The following is an 18681-nucleotide window of genomic DNA, read 5'->3' as shown; positions in this document are numbered from 1 at the left end:
GAAAAAAAAGAAAGTTTAAAAGACAGACCTAGGATCCAAACCAAGAGAGAAACAGAAACACAAATCTGGGATATGGGTCCCCAGAACAGGCAATGGTGAATGACAGCTGGCTCTTTGGGGGTCACAAGGACTAAAGCATTCTGTGTGGAGCAGGGGTGGACCCAGAGCCGGGCTCTGCACTCGGCCTCTCCAAGGCTACAGAAGCTGCTTCCAGGCCCTCCCAGGAGCCGTGACTTACGTGGAGCCACATGAATCAGGAACCAGGCTTTAGGCAGGCTCGGTGACTGTCTCTAACGGGCCATTCCTTTGATGCCTTCAGGAGCAGGTTAGACGTTGTCTCCTCCAGGGTTTTCATTCTTGCTTCCTTTCCTTCTGTGATGACGGGAGGGTGGTCCTTGCCCCACTCCAGTGCTAATCCACCCCCTGCACTTTAATCCCATCTACTCCAGCTTTTTATGAGACCTCATCAAGGAATTTTTCTCTTCTGTATCTTTAACTTTGGGGCCTTTACTATCTCCTTTGCATGAATATTTAAACATTCAGCTGACCACCATCCTAAAGAAATTCTGTCTCACCTCCGTGTCTCTCTGTATCATTAACCAGTTGGACCGTATGCCCTCTGTGACTCTTTTTGCAAACCAGCAAATAGATAGCGATGCCTTCCTGTGAAATTATCAGGAAAGTAGAGATGCGGGAAGGTGGCAGGCACCTTGGAACTGGCATGCACTTCTGTGTTCTTTAGGAAGTCGGAGGCATATTCATTTGCTAAGAATAACGAGGAGGGGAATGAGAATTGTGGGGTGCAGACGTAGCCTGAGGAAGCAAGAACTATAATACCAAAGCCACTTTAAAGTGGTGCAGAAAGAATTTCCTTTTCTGATGGTAGGTAGACCCTTGAGTTGTGAGGTGGACCCTCTCCAGGCTTGTGGGTATTAAATGCTGGAAGGCACAGCTTCCTTCCTCTGACCTGAGTCCCACAGGAATGGCCACTACAGATCCTCAGGGTTGGGAACTAAGGCTGCATCGGAGAGCCGTCGCCACTTCCTGGTATCCTTAGTTGGCGTATATCTTTGCCTGCTTATTTGCAGGTTTGGTAGCAAAATGAAGTGAAAGCAGTCTTAAACCTAGTCTCAGTCATTATTTTTGCCAGTTTGAGCCTCAGCTCTCCTTTCTTGTTAAACGTACTTTATTTTTTGTTTATGTTTTTTTTAACATCTTTATTGGAGTATAATTGCTTTACATTGTTGTGTTAGTTGCTGCTGTATAACAAAGTGAATCAGCTATACGTGTATACATATATCCCCCTATCCCCTCCCTCTTGCGTCTCCCTCCCACCCTCCCTATCCCACCCCTCTAGGTGGTCACAAAGCACTGAGCTGATCTCCCTGTGCTATGCGGCTGCTTCCCACTAGCTAGCTATTTTACATTTGGTAGTGTATATATGTCCATGCCACTCTCTCACTTCGTCCCAGCTTACCCATCCCCCTCCCCATGTCCTCAAGTCCATTCTCTATGTCAGCGTCTTTATTCCTATCCTGCCCCTAGGTTCTGCAGAACCTTTTTTTTTTTTTAGATTCCATATATATGTGTTAGCATACGGTATTTGTTTTTCTCTTTCTGACTTACTTCACTCTGTATGACAGACTCTAGGTCCATCCACCTCACGACAAATAACTCAATTCTGTTTCTTTTTATGGCTGAGTAATATTCCATTGTATATATGTGCCACATCTTCTTTATCCATTCATCTGTTGATGGACGCTTAGGTTGCTTCCATGTCCTGGCTATTGTAAATAGTGCTGCAGTGAACATTGTGGTACATGATTCTTTTTGAATTATGGTTTTTTCCGGGTATATGCCCAGTAGTGGGATTGCTGGGTCAGATGGTAGTTCTATTTTTAGTTTTTTAAGGAACCTCCATACTGTTCTCCATGGTGGCTGTATCAATTTACATTCCCACCGACAGGGCAAGAGGGTTCCCTTTTCTCCACACGCTCTCCAGCATTTGTTGTTTGTAGATTGTTTGATGATGGCCATTCTGACTGGTGTGAGGTGATACCTCATTGTAGTTTTGATTTGCATTTTAAAACTTTAGGAGCCATGCTAAGCCAAGCTTAGAATGCTTGTTTTAGGCAATTGTGAAAGGAAGTCTACTGTAAAGGAAAAATGGCAAGAAATTACTTTTGAAACCTATTGACCCAAACCTCTTAAGTTCCAGGCAGCTACATCTCAACAGGTCAAAAAGTTAACTCCTCTCCACCCCACTGACTTCCTCTGGCATCTTCTAGTTAAGGCGTCACCATCTTCCCAGTCATCTCCACTAGAAACTTAGCATGGTTCTCTTGGTTCTGCCCCTCCACATCTACTGAAATAGGCAACTTCCCTCCACTTTCCCACAACTACAATTTTAGTTTGGTCACTAGACAACTTCCTTCTTTTGGTGCTCTGTGTCCAGTCCCACCAACTCTATGCCGATTTTTCACACTCTACTTTTTAATCAAGCACAGTTTTAAACAGGACCATCTCTTGCTTTGTAATTAGCAGTTAGATGTGGTTTCTCCTAATGTAAGGCACCGCTGTCCAGTTGGACCTTCAGTGATAAACATTCTGTATCTGTCTATCCAATATGGTAGCCACTAGTTACACTACGGAGCACTTGGAATGTGGCTAGGGCAACTGAGCGATTGAAATTTTGCTTGTGTTTACTTTTCATTTAAATAACCACATGTGGATAGTGGCTGTTATATTGGAGAATGAAAGTTGAAGGAATAAAATCCAGAATCTTTGGCATGGTGTGTAAGAGCGTTCACAGACCACCCACAGCTTTCCCACCTCCTGTCTCATCCATTCGGTACCTATGCTGTAGGTACTTCTTATCTCCTCAGAACTCCAAAAAGACCTCATATTCTGACTCGTTCTGTATGTGTCTTGCTTTGTGGGGGTTTTTTTGTCTGGTACATTCTTTCTCTTCTTAACCTCCTGTGAGCACCTATAAATCCTGTAAGGATGCTCAGATGTGACTTCCGAAAAGCCTCCTTCTACCTTCTCAGGCATCAGTTAACTTCTTTTTTCAGGGCTCCCATAACAATAAGTATATCCTTTAATAAAGCATTTAACTACCGATGGGCAGTTATTTGTTTCCATAGCCATTATCCTAAATTTCATTTTCTCCTTAAGCCGTCAGTTAGAAAGCAGGTTTCAAAATTATTACCTATGATAGATAATGAATATGTTGAGGAAAAAAAAAGATTCAAGATAAATTTCAAGTGAATTATGAAAGGGCACAATGGAAAATAAAGTGGGAAGAGGATCACCCCAGTTACCACCGCTGCATGCTCTGTGCATAGAAGTCTGCTGAGGGAATGAAAGGGAATGAGTTGGCTTTGACCTTTATGGAACATCTAACATTTTCCTTCACAATTCCAAACTGTATTCTTTTACTTCTTACTTTGTCTCTATTTCAGATGTGTTCCTGCTTGAGGTCAAATCTCTAAAAGCTAATTAAGTGATAGATTTTCCATTGAGCACACCATATATCTTTCCAGGTTAAGCAAGAATAAAACACTTTGCCTGGATTTTCCATTGTGAAATAGATGGGGGGGGAGGGAGGAGGGAGGATATTTTTTAAATGATGCAGGGCAGCAGAGGAAAAAAAACAATGCTGTCAATTAAAACTGATAGATACAGCCAGCCTTATCAATGTCTTATAATCACTGTAAAAAAAATCAAAGTGAATTAATGATATTTTTTAAATTTCCTGGGAAAATGACTTCCTGCTCGTTGAATTATCTCGGCAACATTCCCACCTTTTGCGCTCATTGGAGGGTGAAGAGAATAGCATCCTTCTTGTCCTGATTTTATGGGAAGCAAAGCAATCTGCTCTGTTTTTGAGGATGCTGTTATTACCATTTAAAATAAATGAGTATTTAAATGAATCTGTTCCTTAGGACCTATTCAAACTCTTCTAGTTTCATTGACACTATTATGTACAGACAGTTGAAAGAATTATGGCTATTAAGCAGAGCTGAATATTATAGAAAGTGAATACATAATGACTGGGTTTCTGTTACTTCCTGTTTTTATTATGAAGAGCTTTATAGTCAACCAGATTTTAAATTATAAACCATTTCTGGGCTGACAGTTGAATCTAGAAATGGTGGTAATCTTAAGCCTCTTGTTTTTGTGGGAATGGTATCAGGAATGACTTTTGAGAAAGAGTTTAAGTGTTAACCAGGCTACTTCCTCTTTTATTCCTTTCTGACCTCCTTGGACTCAGTGGAAACACTTTCCTCTCTGCTCCAAAGCACTCTATGTACACGTGTTTGTATCACTGAATTTACTGGGTTATATAGTAATTCGATGTGTATATTTCTGCATCCCCACTGGCCTGAGTGCATCCACCCAGCGCCTTGCACATGGCCTTAAACTAGATAGAGACTCAGTAAATGTGTTGGGGAGGACGAACAGGAAGAAGAGAGGAAGGACGGTCATTTCTGGGCAAAATGAATGATGAAAATATTCTCATTAAATTTCACGAGACCTAAAAGCCTAAAAGCTTTAAAGTGTGTCAAAGTAGAAGCCTAAATAAAAACTCGTGGCAAAACAAATTTATATTTTAACAGAATAATTGATAATTGCTTCTATATTAAAAATCTGAAAAATGGAACTAGATTCTACCCGTTCCTAAAGTATTTCCCCAAGACAAATCTGAGCCCTTTGAAAATGTTCAATATTTAAGCAAAAATATTATAACGAATGAGAAAACTAAAGTAACTCAATATATGAATGGTCATAGACAGGGACACTTAATAAACAGAAACTATGATCAAACAAATATGTGGGAAGTTATTCAACTTTCTAATTAATTAAAGAAATGAAGTTAAGATTAATTTATCATCTATTAAAAATCTCAATAAAAGTAGAGCTAATCAACATCGCTAACTAGAGGAGAGTGCAGGTAATATCTGTACTATTATAAATAATATACAAGTAACTAGTATATTTGTTATACAAAAGTCACAATGAGTACCCACTGACATCCTAAATCTTGTGTCTTAAAGTCTGCCTAAATATTTCAAAATACATGAATCTTACAGCTTTTTGGAAACAATAGGGAAAATCACATGTAAGATACAGTACATTCGTTTAAGAAACTATTATGCAGCCCTTAAAAGTGGCAATTAACAAAGTCTGGATACCACTCAGTAAATACTTGTAATCCAGTTTTAACTAAATAGACACAAGATACAAAATTTTATATACATACAATAACAAAGTACAATTATGATTATGCAAAAAGACCAGAAGGATATACATTCATAATATTAACAGTTGTGTTTGAATAAAGAGACTCTAATTTTATAACTTTGACGACTGAAAATATGTTGAAATGAAGGGCCTTCTGAAGAATGGCGTTATCTACCCAGGTAGTCAAACTATCAGTATGCAGCACGATCGCCTGGAAGTCTCTGGGGAAAATGTTTTTTAACCACAGCAAGACTCTTAACATCCTCTTTATAACACGAGGATGCCAACATTCTCAGAAAGAAGAACTGCCCCTGAGAATTAAAATACCCTGCTTCACCATTTTCCATGGTCCTGTTAAAGCTGACCTGTCAAGACTGTTTTCCCATAAAGTATTTTTCCAAAGTTGCCTTCATTCCTAAAGAATGAAACCCAGAAATCGGAGATTCTCTGTGTTTGTGGTGATTATTTTAAGTCAGTGGTTAAATGGGAGAACACTTGCCCCCCAGTTCACACATGCCAGATTAATATTAACACAAATGACAGACACATTCCCGTTGGCATGACCAGAATTATTCATAATTCTCTTAATTCACCACATCTCATAGCAGTGGTAAACCACATCATATGTACCCTATGAGTCAGAAAACAATGTTTATATGTAAACTATGACATACTTCTAATTGTAAGAAGCATCCTATTTCATAGATGTTAAAATGTTTCTAAAATGCATATTAACACTGATGAAAACAATGAGTCTAGATTGCTGACGGTCACTCTTCCTTTACCCTGCTCTGGAAAAGATGTCTTGAACGCTAGCAACAGAAGACAAGGATGTTTGCCTACGCGGTGGGCAGGAGGCCCGACCTCCTTAAGGGTGGAAGGCCAGGGCAGGGTTATGAGAGCTTCGCTGTTGTGCTGCTTCCCTGAGCGGTTTGCATAGGGCTTGGATTGCTTTTCCACTGGTTTCCACTCATAAATACCCCATCAGCGTTCATTGCCAATAAAACGCAGGGTAGGTGCAAAGTCGGCCCCCTTGTTGAGCGCTCCACCCAGGCGTGCAGCTGCACCGCGCTTCGATGATGAGTACGTGGAGGGTGGAGCCTGCCTCTCTCAGATCTACTACCTTTTCTTTTCCGGTTCCACCGAAACGCTTGCTTTTCTTGAGCCCCAAGATGCCGCGGTGTTTGCGCCTCACTCCATCACTCCAGAGCAAGTAAGTGAGGATGACTGTCTTCTAAGGATAATGTTGAATGTATCTTAATTGATTTTCAGTATACCGTTGAAAAACTTAAGTGGGTAACAAATCATATGATATGGACCCATAAGGAGCTTGGGGAGAGAGGTGAATTGTAGCTTGAGGCCAAACACCATAAATATCTTGTCCTAATTCATGTGGTCATGTTAAAGAGGTAATTTTAAAAAACTGCAAATTTGGAGCCTTTTACAATACCACGGTAACTTCAGAGTCTAGCAGTTTGCTGACATTCCTGGCAACTCTTTTAAGAAATTTGAGGTACTTCATTTTTGAGGTTAGAGAGTTTTATAATACTATCAATGACAATCCAAGTATAATTTTAAAAGATTACGACAAAGGATTAACCTCCAAAATATACAAGCAGCTCATGCAGCTCAATATCAAAAAAACAAACAACCCAATGCAAAAATGGGAGGAAGACCTAAATAGACGTTTCTCCGAAGAAGACATACAGACTGCCAACAAACACATGAAAGGAGACTCAGCACCACTAATCATTAGAGAAATGCATATCAAAACTACAATGAGGTATCACCTCACACCAGTCAGAATGGCCATCATCAAAAAATCTACAAACAATAAATGCTGGAGAGGGTGTGGAGAAAAGGGAACCCTCTTGCACTGTCGGTGGGAATGTAAATTGATACAGCCACTATGGAGAACAGTATGGAGGTTCCTTAAAAAACCAATAGAGCTACCATATAACCCAGCAATCCCACTACTGGGCATATACCCTGAGAAAACCATAATTCAAAAAGAGTCATGTACCACAGTGTTCACTGCAGCCCTATCTACAATAGCCAGGACATGGAAGTAACCTAAGTGTCCATCATGGGATGAATGGATAAAGAAGATGTGGCACATATATACAACGGTATATCACTCAGTCATAAAAAGAAACGAAATTGAGTTATTTGTCGTGAGGTGGAGGGACCTAGAGACTGTCATACAGAGTAAAGTAAGTCAGAAAGAGAAAAACAAATACCTTATGCTAACACATATATATGGAATCTTAAAAAAAAAAAGTTCTAAAGAAACTAGGGGCAGGACAGGAATAAAGATGCCTACGTAGAGAATGGACTTGAGGACATGGGGAGGGGGAAGGGGAAGCTGGGATGAAGTGAGAGAGTGACACTGACATATATACACTACCAAATGTAAGATAGCTAGTGGGAAGCAGCTGCTGCGTAGCACGGGGAGATCAGCCAGGTGATTTGTGTCCACCTAGAGGGGTGGGATAGGGAGGGTGGGAGGGAGACGCCAGAGGGAGGAGATATGGTGATATATGTATATGTATAGCTGATTCTCTTTGTTACAAAGCAGAAACTAACACACCATTGTAAGACAATTATACTCCCATAAAGATGTTAAAAAAAAATAGAAGGGGTGACAGCTGTCTGATGCAATATTTAAATATGCCTTATCGAAATATGTTCTCTGATATTTACTAAATGTTTAGTGGGCACACTGATTGTTTTAGTAGTTAAAGAAAAAGAAATATACATTTTCATGTCATTTGTGGAGACAGAAGCTGATTGCTTTCATTGATAAAAGCCTCATTTGAGAAGTTCTGGGATTCCGGTTTTGTCTCCAGATGTGACATGTATCTCAAATAGGTCCTGACCTTCTCTTAGGAGTCTAAGAATCATTTTCAGCATCTTTCTCCACGAAGCTTTGCAGTTTCCCATGTATTGAAGCAACTCTGAGGGCTCTGGGAAAGCAGTGCTGGTTCCCTATGCTTCTCAGCCAATATGTTCTCCCTACTTAATCTCGAATGGTTTCAGCTGACAGCTGAATGTAAACGGTTTCCAAACCTTTGCATCCTAACTTCTATCAGGAATTCTAGTCCTGGATATTCTGCTGGCAGCTTGAACTCTGCATGAGTAAAGTGGAACCCATCAACCCTGTCCATACCTGCCCCTACTTTATTTTGTATCTCATGGGAAACATTCCTATTTTCTCAGTAATCCAGGCTGGAAACATTGGGACCTTCTTTAACTTCATGCTCCCTCTCGTTCTCCATGTTTAATTAATTGAAAATCCTATCAATCTCATAGGGATTCTTTTTTTTTTTTTTTTTTTTTTTTTCGGTACACGGGTCTCTCACTGGCGTGTGGTCTCTCCCGTTGCGGAGCAACAGGCTCCGGACGCGCAGGCTCAGCGGCCATGGCTCACGGGCCCAGCCGCTCCGCGGCATGTGGGATCTGCCCAGACCGGGGCACGAACCCGTGTTCCCTGCATCAGCAGGCGGACTCTCAACCACTGTGCCACCAGGGAAGCCCCTCTCATAGGGATTTTTGCAGTCTTTTATATTGTATGTCTCTTGAACCTTGGATGGGAATGGCTTAATTTAGTAATCTTCAAGTGCACGCAGACTGTCTGTGGTAAAACTTTCTACTTTCCTATATTCCTGCTTTTCTAAAAGAGTAGTCATTAGTGATGACAATTTCAATTTTTTTTGTTTTTTATCCTTCAAATGATCTTTGAGTTAAAGTGATAAATCTCTATTAAATAATAGAAGGTATCCTAACATTTCAAAACTGGCATAAAATATACTTAAATTTTCTTAAATATAAAGGCAGAATTAATAATTTTATAGGTAGAGTTCTTTCATTGCCAGGTTTTAGCTCAAAAATAATTTATAAATCTGGAAAATATTAAGTGAAACACTAGGACAAGTTTTAAATATGTATATAATTATTAACATGAACTCTTTCTTTATTGGTGTTAGTTCGAAACAATTTAGTATATCTTTGGTCTTGAATTTACTATGACAACTTGATAAGGTTTTTCATCTGTAGCCAAGCTAATGATTTAAAGCTTGAAGAGTATATATATATTAATCCCTTTATCTCTGTAGTTTTCAACAATCTTAAGAACTATTTCAAAATTTCAACTTTAGTTTCCACATTAGAAAAATAGAGACCAAGAAAATCTTTAAAGTAACAGCTGCTGGAAATTAATCTTTTCTACTAATCTTTCCTACACCTAAGCTATTCAGTTAAACTTCCATGTTTTCCCATCAACTTTTGGATCTGAGCCATTGAGAATCTTCTTTATTGCAGGGGGTGGGGGGAGTGTTATTGAATTCACCTGCACGTCAAAACTACATTCAAAGCAGAAAAGTCAAGGAACCAATGTAGACGAGGGTATACAAAACTCTGGGTTTTGGCTTTATTTCTCTTAATTTCCTGTCTCACATTCATTCATTATTTCATTTAACCAATATTTATAAAACACTAACGAGACATATTTTTCTCCAAACATCATCAAAAATTTATAAAATCCTACAAGCTATAGTCATTGCTAGAATCATGTCCTTTTTAAAATCAAAAACCATAAAGCTGTTTGATTTGATTTGTTGTTAAATTAATCTTTTCATAGATTCCAGGATTAAATTTGTGTTAGTCCAGGGTCTGACTCTTTTTTCCATAAAGCTGTGGTTTTTTGGACCATTTCACAAAGTCATGATGTTGGCTGCACTTGAGTATGACTACAGACCTTCCCTAAGCTTTTATATTTGTATAGGGCAAATTGCAAAGGTGAATTATTAAGTCTACTTAGCTGATGATTTCATGTTTGACCTAGTTTCAATAATGTATGCATAATTTGGAAAATATAAAGAAAACACATTAAAAATGAGATCAAAAATGGATTCTTGCCAGAGCTGGCTGTTTCCCAGTCCTGAAATCCAGGCCAGGCCGGCGTCTACCTCAGCCTTTTCTCTGCAGCCCGTTCCAGAGGAGCCATGTTGTCATAGCAGAGGGCGTGGAGACAGTCTGGTCCTCAGTACCTCTCTGCTGAGTGTGAGGACGGTTTTGACGGCCCCGGCTTCCAATCCTGTTTGATGGCTAACTTGGCAGCCTGCAGACACGACACACATCATAAATTGAAAGTGAACATCCACAAGGGGAACTATGAAAATCTACCATACTATGTAGTTTTCTGTCACCCTTCCAGCGTACGCTAAGCTGTCTTTTCCTAGGACCTGGACCATCAGTGCCTTTCTTCAATCAGAAGTTGTTTCCTACCTTCGCCTCCCTTCTCACATGCAGTTCATCAGCAACTTGTGTCCTCTCTCTGTTGTTCTTTTTTTTAACTTTTTATTTTATACTGGAGTCTAGTTGATGAACAATGTTGTGTTAGCTTCAGGTGTACAACAAAGTGATTCAGTTATACGTATACATGTATGTATTCTTTTTCAAATTCTTTTCCCAAATAGGTTGTTACAGAATATTCAGAGTTCCCTGTGCTACACAGTAGGTCCTTGTTGGTCATCCATTTAAAATATGGCGGTGTGTACATGACACTTGAAACAAAACATAGCCTGAATTCCTCCCAAGCCCACAAAACCCATGACTTGATCTGCCCACAGCTTTCACCTCATCCCTCAATCTGCAACAGCCACATGGGTCGCCTTGGGTCCATTTTCCCAGCTTAGGGAACACTCGCTCTTTCTGTTGCTTCCTCTAGATATTCACTTGGATGCCTCCTCTTGGCCTAATTGTTACTTCCTCTCAGAGGCATGTAATATTGTGACACAGTCAGAGAAATAGGAAACATCAACAATCTACCTTTACCAAGTCTGTTCCAGTTGTGTCCCTCTGATAGGATGCCTGAAAGAGCAGTGCAGAGAGCAGAGTTCAAATTAGTTGAGGTTACAGGGTAAATGTGTTCCCGTGATAGCTTCTGCTTTGTCGGATTAAATGACTGTACTTCATTTTATTCCAGTACCACTTCTCAGGACTGGCTGTTTTGGGGGAAAGAATAAGTTGCAGATGTTATCAAATCACGTGCTTGGCATATCCCCATCCTTCTTTGATAGGCACACTTGTACCGTCCATGATTGTTCTCTCTGAGGACCACCCTACTTTCTTTTATGCAGTGGACTCACCAGGCACTTTAGAACAGAATAGAAATTCAAACCAGGGTTTTGGGGTACTTTTCATATTTTTCTGAGGATAATGGGAGACAGATTGTGGCAAATTGAATCCCCTTCCCTCACCCTTAGGAAATTTTGTAATTAAGAGCTTTTTGGTGGTCAGGGAAAAAGAGATGTCCCAAACTAAATGTATTGTTGATGATTCTTTCCACATTTAGTGAAGTGTGTTACCTAAATTTGATTATCCTTCCCCTTCTGTCATCTCTTTACAGTGAATCCTTGTGTTGCTTTTTGTTTCTCTTGATGATGAGTTAGTCATTCAAGAAATATGTATTGTGCATGTATGTGCTGGGCCCTGTGCTGGATTTGGGGGATAAATACAAATCTTGTGCACCTATGAAACTTACTTTCCATTGGAAGAGATGAGTTGTACAGATCACTGCATCCTTACACTTGGACAAGTGCTCTGGAGGAAACATACAGCATCATCTGATGAGACTGTAAGAGGTGTCCTAACCTACTCTGGAGCTCAGAATGCACCGCCTTAAGAAAGTCCCATGTGAGCTGAGTTCTGAAGAATGAGAGACAGCCACAGAAGAGGGGAGAAAAGAGTTAACTTTGTGCTTGGAGCCTTTGAAGGATTTTAAGCACAAATGTGACATGATCAGATTACACTTAAGCAAGATCACTAGGGTACTCTGTGGAGAATGGATTAGAGAGGAAGAAAATGAAAACAGAGCAGTTAGGAGACTATTAAAGTTGCCAAGGAAAGAAAGTTGTCGCTTAGGTAAGGTACGAGTATTGAAGATGGAGAGAGTAGGTATATATTTTTGAGTTATAATTAAATCTTATGTAATACTACATGGGGACTTGCAAAATTCTGATTAATAGTACATCTGTAGTTTTCATCATGTAGCAGTCAGGCTTTATTTAAAGTAAAATTTAGGTAGAGGTTTCTTTGATACGAATTGTTAGATTGAAAAAACATTGAGAAATATGCTTCGTTTATCTGATCTCATAGAATAATCAAAAATTCATGATGCAGTCATAAAAGGTGTAGAAATAAATCTAAAACTGTAGGAAAATGTCATTTCCTCTGTCATCAAAGCAAGCATATTTTGATGTGCTAAATACAGCAAAACAGTTTTTTAAAGGAAAAAGTATCAATTTTAAATTTGTAACTTTTGATAAGAGGGTATATGTATGAAGTACGTTCTTTCTAGATAATTTTTCTTTCTAAATCACAAGATTAATAAAAAAGACTTTTAAGCCATTAGTTTCTTATTTAATATACATCACATGAGATTAATATACTTTGAAATATTTCAAATGAAAACTATTCTCACATAAAATTTCTCTATTCCAAGAATAATTATTATTTTGGGGGGGGGAAATTAATTCTATTTGTATTGTAAAGAGAAGAAAATTCCAGTCCTTAGAGCTTACATGACAGCAAATTGACTGCGGTTTCTTCTTACCTCCAAATCTGGAGACAAGGTTTCACTGAAAATTCATTACATATGAAGTAGGCAACAGTGTTTGCTTTTTTTAATAGACTTGATTTTCTTGGAGCACTTTTAGATTTACAAAAAAATGATGCAGAAAGTTCCCACATACCCCCCTTCTTTCTGCACACAGTTGATCTGATTATTAACATCTTGCATTAATGTGGTACATTTTTTCACAATTGATAAACCAATATTCATATATTAACTAAAGTCTGTAGTTCATGTTAGGGATCACTCTTGTACAGACTGTGTATTGTACAGACTATGAGTTGTGACAAGTGTGAAATATCATGTCTCAACCATTACAGTGTCATCCAGAGTCGTTTCACTGCCCTAAAAATCTCCTGTGCTTCTGCTCTTCATCCCTCCCTCCTTACCGCCTGAATCCCCTGCAACCATGACTCATTTGACTACCTCCATAGTTTTGCGTTTTCCAGAATGTCATATAGTTAGAATCAGAGTTGTTTTTGAAGCCTGGCTTCTTTCACTTAGCAATAGGCATTTAAAGTTCCTCCATGTCTTTTTCTGTAGCTTGATAGCTCATTTCTTACATCGCTGAGTAATAGTCCATTGCATAAATGTACCACAATTTGTTTATCCATTCATCTATTAAAAACCTCCTGGCTGCTTCCGGTTTGGGCAGTTACGAATAAAGCTGCTATAAATATTTGTGCACAAGCTTTTGTGAGGACGTACGTTTTCAACTACTTTGGGTAAATACCTAGGAGTGCAATGGCTGGATTGTATTATAAGCCTCTGTTAAGCTTCGTAAGAAATTTCTAGAAGGTGTTCCAAAGTGGCTGTGGCATTTTGCATTCCTGTCAGCAGTGAATGAGAGTTCCTGTCACACTATGAGGTCTGTATCTAGGTTCATTTTTCGTTATGGATGTCCAGTTATCCCAGCACCATTTGTTGAAAAGTTTATCCTTTCTTCATCGAATTGCCTTTCTTCTTTGTCAAAGATCAGTCGACTACCTCTGTGATGGTCTATTTCTGGGCTCTCTAATCTGTTCCATTGATCTATCTGTCTACTCTTTCACGTATGCCACACTGTCTTAATCACTGTAGTTCCACAGTAAATCTTGGAGTCAGGTAGAGTCAGTCTTTCAACCTTGTTCTTCTCATTCAATATTGTGTTGGCTATTCTGGGTCTTTGCCTTTGCATATACACTTTAGAATCAGTTTGTCAGGATCCGTAAAATAATTTGTTATGACTTTGATTGGAATCTATTGAATCTATAGATCAAGTTGGGAAAAATTGACACCTTAATAATACTCAGTCTCTTGTCATTTATTTAGATTGTCTTTCATATCTTGCATTAGAGTTTTGTAGTTTCAGTGCTTACTTTGTAGATGACCTGTTATGGAAGGTAAACGTTTTCAACCTAAAATGTGATATCATTTTGTTAAGACTTGTAAACTACCACTATTCTTTAAAATTTTATGGAAGTATAGTTGATTTACAGTGTTGTGTTAATTTCTGCTGTAGAGAAAAGTGATTCCGTTATACATATATATATATATATATATATATATATATATGTTCTTTTTCATATTCTTTTCCATTATGGTTTATCACAGGATGTTTAATATTGTTCTCTATGCAATACAAGAGGACCTTGTTGTTTATCTATTCTATATATAATAGTTTGCATCTGCTAAACCCAAACTCCCAATCCATCCCTCCCTCCACCTCTCTCTCCCCCTTGGCAACCACAAGTTTATTCTCTATGTCTGTGAGTCTGTTTCTGTTTTGTAGATATATTCAGGATATCATATGGTGTTTGTCTTCCTTTCTGGCTTTGCTTAGTATGATAATCTCTAGGTCCATCCATGTTGTTGCGAATGCCATTATTTCTTTTTTATGGCTGAGTAAATATTCCATCTGTCGATGGACATGTAGATTGTTTTCATATCTTGGCTGTTGTAAATAGTGCTTCTATGAACATAGGTGTGCATGTATCATTTTGAATTATAGTTTTGTCTGGATGTATGCCCAGGAGTGGGATTGCTGGATCATATAGCAACACTATTTTTAGTGTTTTGAGGAACCTCCATACTGTTTTCCATAGTGACTGCACCAATTTACATTCCCACCAACAGTGTAAGACAGTTCCCTTTTCTCCATACCCTCTGCAACATTTATTGTTTGTAGACTTTTTAATGATGGCCATTCTGACCGCTGTGTGGTGGTACCTCATTGTAAACTACCACTATTTTTAAGTAATATTCTCTAGTCATCAAAACAAAAGCAAAAGGTGCAGCATCTGGGAAGGTCTTAATAAAATAAAAATAAGACGACATCAGTAACAACTAGGAATTAACAAGAAACATAATTTTTATAAGTAAAACGATTCCTGGATGTTTATAATATTTGCTCCTCTACAAATTAGAAAGGAACCTGAAAAAAGTAATAGTTCATAGTTACTGAGGGTCTTCCCACTGAGACAGATGAACTTGAATATGAATAAATGTGAAATAATAAACCACTGATGATGTCATTCAAAAATAATATCTGCAAAGATCATTTCTGGAAAAGAACTTCAGTAATGAAAAGTTCCATTTATTTGATTTAACTTAATCTATCAATGACTTTAAATGATGTTTTGCTCTGTTACAAAGAGAATCTGAGGTAACTTAAGTGAATGAATCCACTTGCAAAAAAAAAAAAAATTACCTATAGTGTAGCTGGTTTTCAATACAGGTTTTGAAACTGAATAAGTGACTGCATTCTTAAGTGAATAAATTAACAAGTAAATAGGGACAAAGAGAAAGTACTGACAGTTTTTAAGATGAAAACAGTACAGGAAAAAAATAGAAAAATACATAACAAATTTTTGAAAAATTACTAGAATTATCTGATCAATCAGAACAAGGAGGGAAAGATAATCAGATACCACTGTCCTTTAGATATAAATTCTAGTTACACAATTTATTTGAAAAGGAACACAATTGAATAGCTGATTGAAGTTTTAAATAACGTAATTATTTCAAAAGAGAGATGACTCTTTGTAGTCACATTTTCAGTAAAATAATTTTGTATAGGAATAGCCCAAATCTCACAGCAATAATACAGAAAATGGTTGATAATAATCTCACTTTGGTTTTCATCTAAGTGAATTCATAGATCTGTGTGTGTGCATTGTATCTGTGTATATATAATAAATTATATGGTATGAGTATTATGTGTAGTATAATATATGCACAATATTAATGTGCTAAGAATTGAAAAGTGATTTTCTTAAAAGTGGTTTTACTTCTTAATACTTTGCCATCTAAAATCTCCATATAATATATCAAGTAAGACATTTTAAAGAGAAATTAAACTTTAAAAACAAACTCTTGTTTGGTACATATTTTGGACCATTTAGAAGAGCATTTACTCTGCCTTATATATTCACTAAACACTGAGATAACAGTATCTAAGGGGCATTGTCCAGGGCCTGGGAATGAAAAGATGAGAAATGTAAGGATGACTAGGGAGTCTAGTGGGAAGGCAGGAATTGTGCAGATCATAGTATTCCACTATGGAGACAGAACTGCCATACGACCCAGGGGCATATACCCTGAGAGAACCATAATTCAAAAAGGGACATGTACCACGGTGTTCATTGCAGCTCTATTTACAATAGCCAGGACATGGAAGCAACCTAAGTATGCATCGACAGATAAATGGATAAAGAAGATGTGGCACATATGTACAATGGAATATTACTTAGGCATAAAAAGGAACAGAATTGAGTTATTTGTAGTGAGGTGGATGGACCTAGAGTCTGTCATACAGAGTGAAGTAAGTCAGAAAGAGAAAAGCAAATACCGTATGCTAACACATATATATGCAATCTAAAAAAAAAAAAAAAAAAAAAAAAGGTTCTGAAGAACCTAGGGGCAGGACAGGAATAAAGACGCAGATGTAGTTAATGGACTTGAGGACACGGGGAAGGGGAAGCTGGGACGAAGTGAGAGAGTAACATGGACATATATACACTATCAAATGTAAAATAGATAGCTAGTGGGAAGCAGCTGCATAGCACAGGGAGATCAGCTCGGTGCTTTGTGACCACGTAGAGGGATGGGATAGGGAGGGTGGGAGGGAGACGCAAGAGGGAGGAGATATGGGGGTATATGTATAGCTGATTCACTTTGTTATAAAGCAGAAACCAACACACCATTGTAGAGCAATTATACTCCTATAAAGATGTTAAGAATGAATAAATAAACTGTATTAAGTCATCTGATGTACGTATGTTTACCGAACGTCAAGGGAACCAGGAAGTCAGCCTGGGAGAGGGAATGATCTCTGAGTTGGGGTGCTGGACACAGGACACATATATTCAGGCCTCAAAATATAAATGGCTTTTGGAAGATTCCTAGAGGAAAACATTCCTCCATTAAAGCTGGATACACATGGTGGCTTGCATAAAAGCACGATGGGATCCCCAAATTACAGTTCTGTGTGGCAAAATGGGCAGATTTCTAGCAATAAGAAAAGCACATGAGATTTACCTTTTATATTAAAAAAAAGAAGCATAGGACGGTTAAGAGTTAGAAACATCACCATTGAACAGAAAGAGTGTGTCATGTGTAATTCCATTTTATTGAGTCCATTTAGAATAATGACCCTACCTCCACACTGAGAGATTTTTCTTTTCTGGGTAAAGTAAAAGTATGGGTTGCCAAAGCCCAATGGGAGAATTCCTGGCTTTTGAAACAGTAAATTTTAATACAGCATTAACCAGTAGAGACCTAGTTATCTTGTCTCCCCCCAAATGATCTTTGTCTCTGTATTAACAAATGTAAACAGTCATTCTGCCATTGGATGCTACTAGGACGGCTGTGGAGTTTCCTTCCCCAGGGTTTTGGTTGTGGTGCGTAACACAGCCCTGTAAACTGTGCAGAAGCAAATTTAGATCCTGATCAATATAGGTCATTGCAAAGTCTTTGTAAAGTAGCTCAGTCTTCGAATTCATTTAATTATTTTAGATCCAGTGTGGGAAAAGCAAAGGTTACTTTGAACGTTTATCGAGAATTATTTCAAATATTTGAATATCTTTTCGCAGCACAGATTGGCTTTGTGTAAACTAGTTCTATAAGTCTAAAAATAGACTCTGAGTAGAGTATTATTAACTTACCTGTGTGGGCATTTATGAACGTTTTGTTCTGTCACTGTAACAAGATGAGAAAATACCCTCAGGTCTCTTTTTCACTGTGAAAATTTTCTGGAAAAATAAAATGGAAAACTACATAGACCATATTTGATGGGAAGAAAAATAAAGTGTTTTGCAGATCTTAGTAGGAAACTACCAGGCAGAATGAACTTATAGGTGTGACTAACCCTTTGCATCGTTAAATGGTTCTGCACGCACCTTATGTAGAGATTATTCAATGGTCTTTCAAGGGAACCTCCATGGAACTTAGTTCTCCTTGGCTTTTAGAAGTGAAATCCATGAATCTTACCTTTCTGAAGGAAAGAGGATATGGGCCACCCTAAACTTATAAAGAGTAATGAGATGAGACTTTTGTTGATAATGTGGTTTTTATTGTGAAATAATTTTTTATTTCTCTAAACTGCCTACTTTGGGTAAACATTATAATTTATACACGCACCCAGACACACATACACACCCGAATCTTCTTTTTGATCTGTCTAGTTTCACATCATCTAAGAAATCCTGATATATCCTCCTCCTTTCTAAATCTTTATTTACTTAATTTGCCTTTCACACGAAATCAGTTGTCATTCTGTTTTGTGCTAGAATTAGACTTGGTCTATAATTTGCTCCGTAGAC

General features: G+C 38.1%; 1 protein-coding gene and 1 long non-coding RNA gene across 7 annotated transcripts in view; one reads left to right on the top strand and one right to left on the bottom strand.

Annotated features, from left to right (window-relative positions):
- The window catches only part of DLGAP1 (DLG associated protein 1), an 833306-nt gene that overhangs the window by 230404 nt on the left and 584221 nt on the right, over positions 1-18681 (top strand). The gene's annotated exons all lie outside the window — the stretch shown is intronic.
- Positions 6991-18681, bottom strand: part of LOC125961299 (uncharacterized) — a 196062-nt gene continuing 184371 nt past the window's right edge. Inside the window, exon 3 of the long non-coding RNA XR_007471839.1 lies at positions 6991-7037. This is a non-coding gene — a long non-coding RNA (uncharacterized LOC125961299). The remainder of the gene's footprint in view (positions 7038-18681) is intronic.

The sequence above is a fragment of the Orcinus orca genome, chromosome 15 (assembly GCF_937001465.1).
Source record: "Orcinus orca chromosome 15, mOrcOrc1.1, whole genome shotgun sequence".
Lineage (NCBI taxonomy): Eukaryota > Metazoa > Chordata > Mammalia > Artiodactyla > Delphinidae > Orcinus > Orcinus orca.
The sequence above is the reverse complement of the archived record's forward strand: the minus strand, read 5'-3'. Positions and strand labels throughout refer to the sequence as shown.